The sequence below is a fragment of the Falco cherrug genome, chromosome 7 (genome assembly GCF_023634085.1).
Source record: "Falco cherrug isolate bFalChe1 chromosome 7, bFalChe1.pri, whole genome shotgun sequence".
Lineage (NCBI taxonomy): Eukaryota > Metazoa > Chordata > Aves > Falconiformes > Falconidae > Falco > Falco cherrug.
Genome location: NC_073703.1, coordinates 32,590,161 through 32,605,211, shown reverse-complemented (window position 1 = coordinate 32,605,211; position 15,051 = coordinate 32,590,161). Strand labels below are relative to the sequence as shown.

At 52.3% G+C, this 15,051-nt stretch overlaps 1 protein-coding gene across 2 annotated transcripts in view; it reads left to right on the top strand.

Annotated features, from left to right (window-relative positions):
* The first annotated feature begins 9,829 nt into the window (after positions 1-9,829).
* The window catches only part of DAAM1 (dishevelled associated activator of morphogenesis 1), a 99,020-nt gene continuing 93,798 nt past the window's right edge, over positions 9,830-15,051 (top strand). For both annotated transcript variants that reach the window (XM_055716604.1, XM_055716603.1), the window contains exon 1: positions 9,830-9,903. The gene's annotated coding sequence lies outside the window, so the exon portion shown is untranslated. The remainder of the gene's footprint in view (positions 9,904-15,051) is intronic.

Sequence of the window (15,051 nt, the reverse complement as noted above, 5' to 3'; positions counted from 1 at the left end):
CAGCCTGTGCTGGACCTGTATGGCAACAGCTGTGGGTCACCAAAGGGGATCAGCCTTCCCCACATAATTAATTTCCATGAGGAAGAAACCCCATCTATGTCCCAGGGCTGTGAGGGCTGTGACTACAGCTTGGGAAGGACACTGGCCTTGGCTGCTTAGCTGGAGTGAAGCACACCTTTCCCTGGGGCTCCTGCAATGGCAAAGCGGGGGTGACCCCATGGCCAGAGCAAATTCCTGCTTGCACAATCCTTTGCTGCCCTTGCAGAAGGGCAGGCCCAGTGCAAGGGAGTCCCAGGGGCCGGATTCAGCAGCACGGTGAGCTTATGGCTCCACTGACAAGCGGGAGAACATGGCAGGAGGGGGCTGCTAAATGCACAGCTTTGCAGCAAGCCCCAGAAGCAAGCAGCCATCCCAAAATAAAACAAAACACCCCCGGACAAGTTGAGGATACACAAAGGAACTGACAGCCTCTGAATCTGGCCTCACATCAATGGGTTGTAACTTGAAAGCTTTATTTAGACTACTAAAAGAATAGCTGCAGAAAAATACTGATGACTTGCTTTAAAGGGGGATTTCAGCAAGGAGAGAAGTGCTGGGCTCCTGCTGGAAGCGAGCACCTAACTCCCCTAAATCCCCTTCAAAAATCCTAGCCTTAGACTGGAGAGCACAGCAGAGGTCAGGATTTTTATAATCTGAAGAAAATAAAAATATTTCTGGGGGAAAAAAGCCAACAATTCAAAAGTAATACAAACCTACCTTGAGGAGATGGGGAGAACTTATGGGAGTCCTAAGCAAGGGATAGGAGTCAGGGAGTGGGTGCTGTGCTTGGCAAGCTTTTAGCTTTGGGTTCCCCGAGTCCAAGCTGAGCTTCTCAGTGCTGGGTGGTGGTGATGCTGGCAAGAGCAGCCTGTGCACATGGACCTGTGCAATGTTGGAGAAAAATATTTGCAACTGTCAAACAGACCGAGCTTGCTACAGTACCCAGAAGAGCTCTATCGCTGAATCCCTATCTGCACAGTGATAAAAAGCAGGGAGGGGGAGATAACTGCACAGCGAGATTCTTGTGAGCTCATAAATCACTGCAAGCCCGGGTCTTGGGACTGATGAAATCACTGGGAACCCCGGTGGCCTGGTTTCCACAGTGCTGCCTGCCCTGCCTCCACTAGCAACAGTATCATTGGAAGAAAAATGGAGTCAAGCTGTTGGGAGAGGGGTGGCTTTTTCCAAGCAACAGGGAAGCTGTTACAGCCCAAGGCTTTCTTAGGATGAAATGATTTAAGCACCTCTCCGGCATCCTGCTGATCTATCGGAGGCGGGGAGCCCAATAGCTGAGACTCCTCAGGATAATTGTGGTGTATTTGCAGAATCAAAGGTTTCCCCTTGGAGCAGAGCCAGCAAGCTTTGGGAAGAAGAATGGATCCGATACAAAGGGTTTTTTAAAAAGCCCATTAAGTCGCCTAGGGGCTGAGCTCACGTTCCCACCAGCTCAGCAGTCAGTGACAGGGGAGTGAGGTTTCATTCCCATCTTCTCAGCCCAAGTGGGGATGTTCTTACCCCTTTCTCCCCTTCCCAGGTCTGCACAGGGAAGGGAATCACCCCGGGGTCTGGGGGCAGACCATCACTGCTGCCCCAGAGGGAGCTGGGGGCCTTCCATCTCCCTCTCCTTGCACTGCACACACCCAGCCAGCTGTGATGAGGCTGAATCAGGAGCCCGGGGCTGCTGTGACACCCACAGCTGGGAGCTGCAGGAGATGTGAGAGATTTGGCTTGTATTTGAGCCCTGAAATCCGTAATCTATGCTCATCATTTGTGTTGTCTCTTATACATAAGGAAAGCATCTGGGAGGTGTAATAATGCTCCCAAGACCTGGTCTCACCCCCAGCTCACCATGGGTCAAAATGGGGAGAGCCATGAACAGACCAGGCTTGCTGCGGGAGCTGGGGGCTCTTCTCCAAGACAATGTGTCCTGAATATAACCTCTGGAGGGACTGAGGTGCTAAAGAGACAGTGGAAAGGGCTGAGCTATGCCTGCCCATCTCCTAGTGACATTGCCTTGGAAGATGCTTGGGCCAGCCCTCTCCATTCCAGCTCCCCTGGGCTGGCTCTGTCCTGTACCTGAGTCAGCATCCCACTCCTAGTGCAACCGCTCAGGTCCCCTGATTTAGCCCAGAACTTAAACAGCCTGATAGTCCCATCAGTGTTTCTCTCCTTAAGGGTTTCTAGAGGCAACAGCCAGCCCCAGGAGTCAGCTCTTACTCATGCCGCCCCCATGGAAAATATAAGAATGGGGTTAGTAATCCAGCTGTGACTAAGGAGGTTGCAACTGGGGAGGTCCCCCTTACTATTGGCATGACTGTGGTTTCCCTCTCTGCCAGCTTGGCAACACCCTTGTATCACCACCAATTTGGGGCAGGGAGGGCATGGCCAGGGTCCATCCAGCTCACCAGGGTAGGTGTCGCAGGGAGGCTGCTGTCACTACTGCATGTCCCATCGCCCCCAGCCCTCCACCACATGGCAGAGCTGCTCACCCCTGCTCTCCCAGGGGCTCCTTCTCTGCCGGGGAGGTGGTGCTCTCCCAAGGCTTCAATCTGTGTTTGAGATCTCCAAGCAGTACCAGCCATGGACAGCTTCTAGATACTGAGAGCCTCAGCCCTGCCAGGATACTGACCAGAGCCTTGTGCATGGACCTAAAATTATTGCAAGGCAGACAGAGGAGATGTTTGTATGCTTGGGCAATCAGGGAAAAGGCTGAGCAGGGGAAAGAGAAAAGCTTTCCTGCGGTGTCTGATCCCATGCCCAGCCAGGAAAACTTTCCAGCAGGGCTATTCCTCTGGGTGCCGCCCAGAGCAGCTAAAGGTGGCTCTCCTTCCCTGTTGCAAACACCACTCCCGGCACAGTGGCTCTGATAAGCTCATGAAGCCACGGCAGCACAGAGACCCCGGGGTGCAGCAGCATCTAGGTACCATGGAAAAGGGCATGTGAGCCTGCAAAAGCCCTCACAGCAGAGAAACTGCAACTGGGAAGCAACCAGAAGCCCTCCAGGGAAAACCTGTAAGCAAATATACCCAGCTGAGACAGATGATCTCAGAACACTGATGTCACCCCAGGAGTGCCCTGCGATGGAGCAGGGAGGCTGAGACAGTCCTGTGCTCTCTTCATCCACGCAGGATGCCTGCCCTGCCATCTCTCAACAGGGATGTGACAGGACCAGCTGTTCTGATGACTATAACATCGCTATTCAAGTCTTGTATCAGATCTGTCCCAAATTCTGCGTATTAGAAAGAAATGCAGCACTGGGACCTGCAAAAGCCACACTGAAGCTTTGAAAGATCCTTAGAGCTTTTATGTCCAGTTACACAGCCATCAGGGATGGGAGAAATCTTCCTGCTTGTGCTGGTCGCTGAGTCTTCACATTCCAGACCTTGTGCTGGGAAGAACAAAACCTCTTAGCTCTGCATTTATTGGAGACAGGAGGCACAACTTGAAGTGATCTGGAGTCAGGCACTGTAAAAATTTAATGATGCAGGACAAATCAGGGTGACCAAGACAGCGAGCAAGAGAGAGATGGTCTTGTGATTTAATGCACTCGGCCAGGACTCGGGGTATCTGGGAGCAGTTCCCAGGTCAACCACAAGCTCCACGTGTGACATTGGCTGAATTACTAGGGACAAATGCTGCCAAGAATTGGCTTAGGCATCTCACAAAACTAAGATAGGTGCTTAGAAGACTGAACTGTGTCAAAAATCAGGATTAAGATATTTCAAATGCAGCTAGGCCCTTGATGAAGGGTCCTAATTCCCATCAGATAAGCTCCTCTCCCTAACGGATGGCAGAGCTGGGCTGGGACCCACCTTGGTGACCTGGGGGTTAACTGTTTTATGCTCTGTTAAGAGGATAGAGGCTCAGCATGAGCCTAAAGGTGACTTGGCACTTTCTCACTCTGTCTGTACTACAGCTATGGAGCAAACGATGTTCTACTGATAAGGCAACAGTGTCACTTGGCTCCCTGGCTGTCATGGCATGGTGGGTTTGTAGCTGGCTCCCCCAAGCAATGGAGCCAGCATCTGGCCAGACTACTTCCACCTCCCCATTTGCACTTCCTGCAAAGTCTTAATCTGAGGTTTTAAATGGGATTTAAGTGATGCCCTGGCTTTTTGCTGGCCCTTCTGCAAGGGCAATAAACTTAACCCCTGATAGATGTGAACAAATAAAAGCAGCTTTCCTTGTAGGCTGTGTATGCACGCATCCTTGCTAAACCCTTCTCTGACAACCCGAGCAACAGCTGGTGTAAGTCTGCTGTGGTCTCTGGGCTTGAGAGGGAGGCACTGATTTCCACCCACTTCCCACTCCTTCTCTCCTCTTCCTCCTGCTTCACCTCTTTCCTGGCTGCTACCCCTCACCTTACCTCTTGCCCTGCTCTCAGGAGATAAATAACCCTGGATGTGAGGAAGATAACAAGGCACTGGACTTTCATTCATTGAGAACTTGGTCCATCTACCTTGAAACAGTTGTGTGTTGTTTGGGGTTTTTTGTGTCTGGTACCTTTGATTGCAATTCAGTGCAAGAAAAGTCAACTCCTGGAACAGGAGGGAGGAAAAAGATGTGTGAAAAGTTACAGATCCCTAATCGGGAATGACTTGTTTTCTAGCAGGGTTGAGGAGTCTAAGGGGGAAGAGACAGTGGCCTTGACCCACACTGAGCAGTACATGTCCCTCTAGACCCAGCATTTGATGCTGGCACGAGGCTGCGAGTGAAGCCTGACACAGGCATCAGCGGGAGGATCCAGGGAGGAGGATTCACGCTTGGCTTCATGAGCAGTCAGAAGCTGCGTGGCAGAAGCCTGCCAAAGACACACCAGGCACAAGCAAGATGATCCAAACCAGGGCACAGGCACACGCAGAGCATCTCACAGGAGACAGCCGGGAGGATGGATGGTGAGGGAAGCACGAGGTGCTTCTGGCGGCTGCAGAAAACAGATGAGAGGGAAGGAAGGCAACCGCAGGAGCTGCAGAGAGGCGTGGGGTGAAAGACCCCAGCCAAGGCACTGAGATTATTAATGGCTTCCTACACCTCCAGCATGCCTGCAAGTGCTTTATATCTCACTGCCACTTGTCTGAGTCGTCTGTTCCCCACAGGGCATGGCAGTTTGTGCAGGAGAAGCGGTTAGCAGAGGGTAAGCTCTCCCAGCATCTCCCAGCAGATTGGGCTTGGACCGGGCAGGTCTAGAAGACTTCAACTAGAGGCAGTAGCTGTCTGCAAAAAGTCTCACAATCTGCTCTCTAATTATTTCTTACATTTTACCTTTCTCTGAACATGATGGAAAAGAAGTCGGTTGCTTGGGCTAAATATCCCCACCTTCACCAAGGCACAACTCCCTTGTACACCATAAAGCATTTATGTGCATGTGATTAAATGCCATTGAAGCGAACGGGAATTTGCTTACAAGCAAATTACAAATTCCTTAAAGCTTAAGGACTTTGCACAATCAGGGCCTAAATCCACTGAGTCTTTGCTAACACTCCTAGCCAACACAGGCACGGCTGAGTCCTGCCTTGGGAATGCATTTATTTTTCCTTTTGAGGCTATGAAACATTACGCCGAAGCTTCGCCTCCCCCTGCCAGCTGCCGGGAGCTGATGTGAATCCTGGGGCGAGATTGGGCTCAGCACTGTTAGAGATAACGCTGGCTTAGGGTGTGGTTTGTTTTGCAGCAGAACATCCCAGCTCAGACACAGGGCCGCAAGGGGTCCTCTACATACTCGAAAAGCCTCACATCAAAGAAAAAGAGCAAAAAGCCTAACCCTCTCTCCTACCTATGAGGTGAAACCAGCCCTGACTGCAGTCAATGGAAATCCCCCCCCGTAAGCTCCAGCAGAGCAGGAAGGTTGGAGCAGCTCAGAGGATGGTTTTGTTCATTTGGTACAAATCTTTGGCTTAGACTAAAACAATGTTTAAATAAAAGCTATGGCCCATTTTTCTGCTGAGCAGATCATCTGTGCAACATGAAAGACTATAACCTCAAGAAGAGAGGGCTTTTTTCTTCCAAAATCAATTTTATTTAATTTTTGTAAGGGGATGGGTTCCATATTCCATTACTCTCAGCTGAATCAAGTGTCCTTTCAAGTTTCGCTGGAGCAGACAGATAAAAACTCCCCAGGGAGAGTAAGACAGTATTGATCTCACATGGATTGAACTCAGAGAACATTTTTAGGGTCTAGTGAGCAGCTAATGATGAACAATACCAAGTATATTCTTACAGATTTAGAACAAGAAACACATTTTCTTTCCCTCAGCTCGCAGAAAGTCCTGGTTTAGTTTTGCATCCACTGAACAAACCCTATCAAAACCCTCCTGTTACAAGGCATTATAGAGATTATTCTCTGGGCAGGCTTGGTACCCATGTTCTCCCCTTCTCAGGGCTGGATGCTCATCTGTCTTACGGGATGACTGTTGCATGTGTCCTACTTAACCAGAGGCTCTGGGAAGCTGGTTATTGGGCTTTCCTCTCTGAATATAGGAGCTTAATTTAATAGGCAGCTGTTGGAAAAACAAGCAGGAAAGCAACACAATAGGATTTGATAAGCAGCCTCCAAACAAGCTCCAAGGAGGCAATTACAAGAAAATGGCTGAGCTGTTTTGATGAGGAAGGTGCACTTCCAGATGCCAACCGTTACACAGCTGCTTGCTCAGGCTGGCAGCTTCTAGATCAAGCTATCGCTACATGGTTAACCAGTGTCCTTGAGGGGAGTGGCAAGGGGGAGTCCCGGGAAGACATTTTCTGGAGGAAAAAAGATGAATGCAAGAACGTAAGAAAAGTTGTGGTGGGTCAGACAGGAGGACCATCCCACCCGGCATCCTCTTTCTCTCGTGCATGATAAGACAAGGATATAAGGAGCGTACAGGGATATTTTCCCATAAACCCTCCAAGCCTGCAGCAGGCTGCAGCTCCAGGACTTCCTTAGCCTGAGGCTTGTATAGAAAGACTGTGTTGAATAGTCCTAGCTTAGCCAATTACTTAGGTGAAAAATGCTCCGTATCTTTGATCATTAGTTCTTCAGTGAGAACAGAGACCAGAACTGCTCACAGTACTCCAGAGGAGTGCAAACCAGGAATTTGTACAGCAGTTTTTCCTCTTTCCTCATTAACTCCTACCCATCTATTTGCTTTCTTGACTGTTGCTTAGCAATGAGTTGACACTTTCATCAAATTTCTTGTTGTAACCCAGGATCCTTTTCCTGTGGAGTGACAGTCAGTTCAGAGCCCATCACTGTGTGCATGATGTTAATAGTGCTTCCTCTGAGACTCATCACTTACATTTATCTCCACTGAATTTCATCTGTCATTTTACCACTAAGTATCCTGAGGTCCTTCTGCGGTTTGCTGCTGACAGCCTTTCCAAGCAGCTCGGTATCACTAGCAACCATTGCCACCTCCCCACCTGCCCCCACTTCCACAACATTGATGAAGATGCTGAGCAACACAGACGCCTGCACAGATCTCCACCAAACTCCCCTGGGCATCCCTCCACTGCAGAGACTGACCATCCCTGTCTGGCCTTTGTGGTTTCCATCTTTAAACCACTTAATTTTTCAAGAGCCTTTGAGAAAGGATTTTGTCACCTTCTAGGAAATCCCTGTCTATTATATCCATTAGATTTCCACTGTCCACCAATATTTGGGTCCACCCAAGGATTGCACTAGATTTTGTGAATTGCATTTTCTCTTGCCACAAGCTGTGCTGGCTCTTCACCAGTACAGATATGCTTATCCTTGGATCCCACCGGTTTCATAGCACCATCATTGGGCTTACTGCTCCACATAATCTGCCCTTGACCCCTTTTATTCCAAAACTGCCTCTGTGATTGCCACTTACCATTGCTCCAACACCAAGGTAATGTTAAGAGAGCACCTCCACACTACAATGAGTACATTGCCATTTGCACCTTGGGTTCCTGCAGTACCCTGTACAAAAAACAGCTGGTTGTGGCAATTTGTAATTATTCCTTTTGCCAGTATGACCTGTGAGTCCTTTTTCTGGCACTCCAGCTTGAGATGCAGCTTCCCACGTGTCCCTCTGCAAAGAAGAGGTCCCAGCATCGTGGAACCTCCCAAGCCCCACCATGACCCTGATGCATCACGTCACATTAGAACAGTAATGACAGTAATGCAACTCTTGCTGTGGGCTGGCACAGACACAGAGACAGGTTCTGGGGTAACTCTGGCAGTTGGCATCTTCTCATGCTCCTGGTAAGTCCTTGGCAAGACAACTATGTCTATAGAAAGCTGTCAATGGTTTCAGAAGGGGTTATTTCTGTTTTCAGAGTATTGACTAGCTTCCAGGAAGGTGCAGGATGGATTCCCGGCTGAAAGATTCATTCTCAGGATGGCAGCTCGAGGGCTGGTGGTTGTTTGCCAAAGGCTAGGCTGTGAAGAGCAATTTAAAAAGATTAGAGGTGAAGCCAGCGCAGTAATAAGGATTGGGATGACATTGAAATTCACAACCAATAAAGTGAATTACTTTTTTTTTTCCTAGCAAGTCACACTTATCCCGTGGAGCTCATTGCTAAAGCAGACCAGAAGAGGTTAGGAAAAGAACTCGGCATGGTGAGAAGGAGAAAATTCACTCTATTGAATCGTGACTTTTTTGAGCTAAAATACACCTTCTTGCCTTAAAAACAAAAACATTCAGCTGATGTTTTAAGAAATTTTTCTTAATGGGCATATGATTCCTGAGAATTTTTTGCATTTCCCCCCAGGGATGGTACAGACCACTTTTTGTAACCCAGCTTTTGGTATTAAGTGTGGGATTTGGGACTGAAACTGCATAGGATGGGTTGAAACTCTGTGGGTCTAACCCTGGTTTCATTTTGCAGATCAAACCCTGTGATGGAGCCTGGAGGGGCCGAAAAAGCTGGTGTCAGGCCTGTAGGTGCTTAACCTGTTTAGCACTTGCATGTACTCTACTCTCTCTATACCCCCACATTTCTTTCTCCCTTCTCTAGAAGGTCACGTATGAGCCTGGGTGGCTGTGTATAACCTATCCTGGTTCTCATATTACATTTTATTCCGTGCTTTGGTATCAGCTACCTTAAAGATGCTCTTTCTTTACTTTCCTGCCTTTGACTCTGCCTTTGTGTCATTTTGTGGAGGCTCCCTATGGAAAACAATCCCTGTAAATCTCTTCCAGCTTTCCAGACCATACGGTGGTTGCTGAGAAAAAAAATTCATAGCGGATACAAATAGCCCGACCCCTTATCCTGAAAAAACGTGTTGACTCAAGCTAAAATGTTATGCACTATTAATTTGATCTGGAGTTTTGATGTGCACCAAAAGCAGGTACGGAGCCCCCAGCCTTGTCTCCTGCCAGGTTATCCCGGTGCACGTGGGGACCCACCCCTGTACCGCGTCGCTGCTCTGATGCCACGAACCGGGGAACCCTTGGAAAACGGGATTCCGAAATCCGAGCTGACGAGTGGAGGACGCTGGAGCTTGGGAGCACACAGCCGGGCAGCTGGGACGCGGACGCCGACCCTCCCGGGCCACGGCCCCCCACGCCGCCGGCCGTTACGCGCATGGCTCCGCCGGGCGTTAGCCGCATGGCTCGCCCGGGTGGGCCAGGCCCCCCCGGCCCCCAGGGTCTGGCGCCCGCGCCCCCCTGCGGCCCGCGCCCCGGGGAGCCCCGCCCGGTGCCTCCCGCCCCGCGCCAGGCCCGCCCGCCGGCCCCGGTGGCGCTGCCGCCGCTTCACTACAACTCCCGGCGGCGGCGGGGGGCGCGGCGGGTGGCGTCAGCGCGCGGGGCGGGGCGGGGCGGGGCGGCCGCGGCCCATTGTGGGCAGGGGCCGGGCGGGCTCCGCGCCGCGCAGCGCAGCGCCGCGCCGGCAGGTACGGCCGTCCGCGCCCGCGGGGTGAGTCCTCCGCGCTCGGGCAGCGGCGCCGCCGCCCGCCCCTCGGTCCCGGTCGGCTCGGGGGGTGGGGGCTTGGCGGCGTGGGACGGCGCGGCGGGGGTGCTTTTCTCCCGTGCCCCGGCGACGCTGGGTGCCGGGGCGGGGGGGGGGGTTTGCGGCGGGGCGGGGGGCCGGGGTTTGTCGCCGCTCGGGGGCTGCCTTTGCCGTGCCGTGGGGGAGGCGGGGAGAGCGGGAGTCGAGCCCGTGCTCCACCCCGCCCCGGGGCGCTGCGTGGGGTTGACCCCTCTGGCGGGGAGCGGCGGGGCCCCGCGGCGCCCCCACCCCTCCCCGGCGCCCCGGGTCTGCGGTCCCGCAGGGCCTGGCGTGCCCGCCAGCCCCGGGGTGGCCCGGGGGGTGGGCGCGGGGAGGGGAGCGGCCCCCGCCGTGCCCGGGCGTTGCCCGCCCCTGTGGACGCCGGGCAGGGGGCGCCCACGCGCGGACGTGGGATGCGGGATGCGGGATGCTGCCGCTCTCCCTTCTCCATGGCAACGCCTCCGAGGGCTACTCCGTCCCCGGCTCCCGCTGGCATCGCGGCGCCCACCCCTGCGGCAGCGCTCGGGCCGGGCTTGGGCCCATCAGGGCCGGGGTGTGACCCCCTGCGTACCCGCAGAGCCCCAGGAATAGGGCTCCCCCGGCTGACCAAAGCGGGTTTTGCGAGGAGTGGGGGTCCACCCTCCCCCGTGCCTCCCCACCAGGCACAGCAATCTGGGGCTGCCTGATCGTCTGTATGTGCTGAACCACCAGTGCTGGTGTGAAACACCTCGCTGCAGGCGTGCTCTGATCCAGCCCGATGCTGGGATGGGAGTAGGATTTCAATGTGTCGCTGTGTTGGGCTGTGGCTGTGTCAGCAGCAGGGAACCAGCGGGTTTGTGGCATCGGCAGCAGCCGGAATGCTGCCAGACAGGGGCGTCAGGTCTGTCACTGGGCTGGAAATTTAGGGAGATTCAGGTCAGGGGCCCTGCATGGAGGAAGGACGATGCCCTTGCTGTGTGCGAGCCTCTGGGCTTGGTATCCATTGCCACTGGCGTGCACTGGCTGTGGTCAGGTCCTGCTCTTGACTTGCTTGGCATAAGTCGTCGGTATTAACAGTGGGGTTTTGTCTTTGGGGTCTGCACCGCTTGCGGGCAGCTGTGCTGCCTCTTGCATCGGCGCCTGTGTGAAACAGGCTTTCCGCATCTTTAAGTGATCAAGGTTAATTCAAGGCAAAACCAAATGATAATTCTTCTCCTGACAAAAGCCACTTGAGCTGACGGGGCTGTGCTGCTAAACCACGGGCGAGGAGCTCCCTGCGGAAATCAGAAGCGGGTGGGAGACCACGGGGCACAGCCAAGCCCCCTTTGCCTGGTGCCGGGGCACAGGGAGCCCTTGGCCATGGGCTGCGTAGTGATTTCAGCCAGGCCCTAGCACTGCAGACACTTGGCGTTGTACAACCAGCCAGCTTCTCCCAGCTGCACCAAGAGGGATGGCAGAACAAGACTTTTGCATTATTTTTTTCCCCCTCTCTAGGGGTCGATTCTGGTGCTGCATACAAAATCGAGTGGTGGTGTGTATTAAGACCACAGTGGTGAACCACGATGTAACCTCATTATCCTCCCTCGCTGAAAACAACGTATGCCAAAGCCTTTGGCATTCCCCGCCTGCCCCTCATTCAGTCCCACCAGGAATAAGTGGGTCCTGCAGCATTTGGACCTTTTTCCGTGGGCGCTGGAGTTCGTTTCAGCACGCACTGCCTTCCGAGCGGGTCAGGCATCCACCTTGCTGTTCCTCAATTAATGAGTGACTTGCCTTGCTCTCCCTGTGGCTGTGTGCCGGGACCTGCCCCTGCTCCGTCAGGAGCAGGAAGCAAAAGCCAAAGTCTGCGATCTCTGACCGCCCAACGACGTGTGACACCGACGTGTGACACCGGGACAGCAGGAAGCACTGATGCTTCCTGGCTCTGGCCAGCCCTTGGCTGAGCCCCTGGCTGCTGTGTGGCTCTGCCAGTGCTGCCCCTGCCGTGGCCTCGGGATTTTTGGGGCCAGCCAGCCACGCAGGCACACCACAGGGCTCTGTGTCCAGGCCTCCAGCCCGGGGAGGCAAACAGGATGGGTGAGGTGTAAAATCAGTGCCGAATCCGCTCCCCTGGGCTTGGAACAGAGTCCAGCCGGTCTTGACCTGAGCTGGCTCCTTATCTGACCCTTTGTTTGCAGCAGGGGTGCGGGAGGGAGCAGGAAAGGGACAGCCCTGGTGGCCAGCACCTCTGGTCCCAGATGAGCCTTCCTGCCGAGGGCGGGCAGGAGCTGGGGACAGCCAGTCTAACTGGGTCGTGTTTATCTCCCTTTGCTTCTGTGCTTTGTTTTGGTTTCTTCCACCTCTTCTCCCATGCTGTCATTGTCACAGCTGAGGAACCCAGTGCCGGGGAGGCATGGAGCTGTTGGGCAGCTGGGCTCCTCACAAATACCATTTATCAGCTGGCCAGGAGCGTGGCTCCTCTCACTCCATTCTTCTGCTTTGCATTTTGCCTGCATTGACCGTCAGCGCTGGGTCACTGCCTGAAGGTTTTTGGCTGATGCACTGATGGCAGCCCACCACGTGCGCAGGTAGCAAACGTACCTGCTGCATTTATAACCTGAACTGGTTAGAAACCGGCTGTGGATGCTGATAGATGCACCACCCAGAGTGGGTGGTCTTCTTCCCATCCTCCTGCTGCATAGATACACACTGCACTGCTCCTACACATCCATTTTTATCTCTGAAGTATTAATAAACGAAGCTTGCCTATTTATGTGAACCTTTTTAAGAGGCTGGCGGGGCTGCCTTGAAGGCTTGCTCGGCACTGCAAGTATTCAGAGGTTGTTTTTTTTTGGCGTGTGCTCGAGCAGTCGATAAGCCAGGGCATCCAGCTGTCAGCTTTGGAGATTGCCAAAGCCTGCTCAACGACATTTCTGCAGGCTTCGCTCACAAATGAGGATTTTGTTGAACGATTTGGTTTCTGACTTGATGCTGGTAATTAAATATTTTAACTTGGCTTCAGAAAGCTGTTACTGCCATGGAGTGACTAGTGAAGCCATGTAAAGCAGGATGCGCTTGTTCTGCTGGAGCTGAGTGTGACCTAACTGCAGCTCTTCAGTTTGCAGGGGTTTTTTTAATATGCTTTTTTTTTATATAGGTAAAACTTTTTTTTTTTTTAAAGGAGAAGAAAAAATCTTGTGTTTTACTGCTGTGCTGTTAAGCTTGCATGGACCTGCTGGGACAGCTGTTTATTTGCAAGTTGTGGCAGCTGAATGCTGTAAAATTCAAATCATGAACATATTGATCCCTGATCCCCCCCCATTTTAAGATAATCATATGTGTAATTTTCACTCCTGCACCACAACAGACCTCAGTGCTGTGCTGAAATAAAAGGTGATCTGAACAAAGGGCTGTAAGTTGAGGAAGAAATACTGAATGTCTGATCCTGACTTTATGTCGATTAGTCTAGATGCTAAGCCATATAGGTTAACTTTATGTGCTTACCTTACTAGGGGATGAGAAGAACGACTAGTAAAGGGTTGGAAAGTAGTTAAATATGCCAGCAGAGGCTCTTCTGCATATTGCATTAGTTCCTTCACCCTGAATGACATATTTCCAACTCTCTATTTAATGCAAAAAATAGAGGGTCCTCAGGTCCTTGCAAGACACTGGTTGTGATTTTGCTGTTTGCTTTTGATTCTTCTTTCCTCCTACTGCTTCCTCAGCCTGAGCTGGGTTGGTAGAAAAGCGGTGCTGGTGCCTTCTTACCCTTGTCTCCTCTCAGGAGGTCATTTGCTCTTGGTATCTCCTGTCCTCGTGGCGTGTCATATCATTCTGGAGCATGCAGAAGAACCAGGAGTTCTGGGGTAGCGCAGAAAATCTCAGCTCAGTGAGTCATAAAGCCTTCAAATCTTTGTGGCCACCAAGAAGAAAACCAAAGGAGGTGGAGATGAGAAGTGGCCTGGCACACCATGAAGATGTGGTTAGTTGACTGGAGAGTTTCATGATCTGAGCTGACAGTGCTTTGTTTCATGATTGGTGTGGCCTGAGCACCAGCCACCTGAATTACAGCAAATTAACCAAATTAACATGTCAAGTTGTCTGGACATCTGGCCTCAAGGCGAAGTTGGGGGGATCATTCCCAAGGGCGTCCCGTCCCATGCTGCACCCAGGTCTGGAGCAACCCCTGTGTGTTCCGCATGAATCTCCTCCGATCACCGTGTCTTGTTCGTGCTCCCTCCTGTGCTCACCCCAGCCCTCTGGGGGAGTTCGTTGTGAACTTGCTAAATGGAAGAAGTTTGTGCTGCTTGGAATACGTGGGCGAGGAGGTCACTCCTGGCTTCTTCCTACAGTCGCCAAATGGATGGGGTGCGCCAACATAGGGACAGTCATTGATGAGTCAGTATTGTTGTGACTCAATAAATTACTCCCTAATTACTCCTCATGGACTGACTTGCCTTGAGAGTCTTTGTGTTCAAAACATTGTCCTGACCCACTGGAGAGGCAGTGTTGGTCGATGGGCATGTTCTCACCCACCACGGCACATGCCAGCTGGTCATCATGGCAATGCTGACGTGTCAAACCACTGGAGCAGGGTTGCTCTCCATACCTTGTCTCTTCCCGGAGGACATGCCAGTTGCTTCACTGCTGTTTGGATTTTTCTTTTATGTCATTGTGGAGCTCTCTTGTTGAACTCTTCTGGATTCAGCACTGAGGAAATACAGCAGTGTGTCCGCAGTGCAGGTAGCAAGAGGTGGCACATTGCTGGTTGGAGGCATCCTTGTCTTAACCCAGTGCACTGAGCTCCCTGGTGCTTGCAGGGCTTGGCAGATGATTGAAGGGTTATTCGCCTTGCCAGACAAGTGGCTTCATGTTTTGCCTTCTGCATTCCTCTGCGTGAGCATTGCATAGCAATTTCAGCTACGTGCTGCTTACCTGAATCATGTCTTCCCTGTGCACGCGGCTTCACTGCCTGGAAGTCAGTCTCTCTCCAGGCTGCTCCATCAACGTGCAAGTGTTTTTACAAGAGGGTAAATGAAAAAAATGTGTGGAGGGTGTGGTGAAGGAGCAGCAGAAGTGTCCAGCTCTGGCTTCAGCAGCGAATGTGGCTGTTGCTGG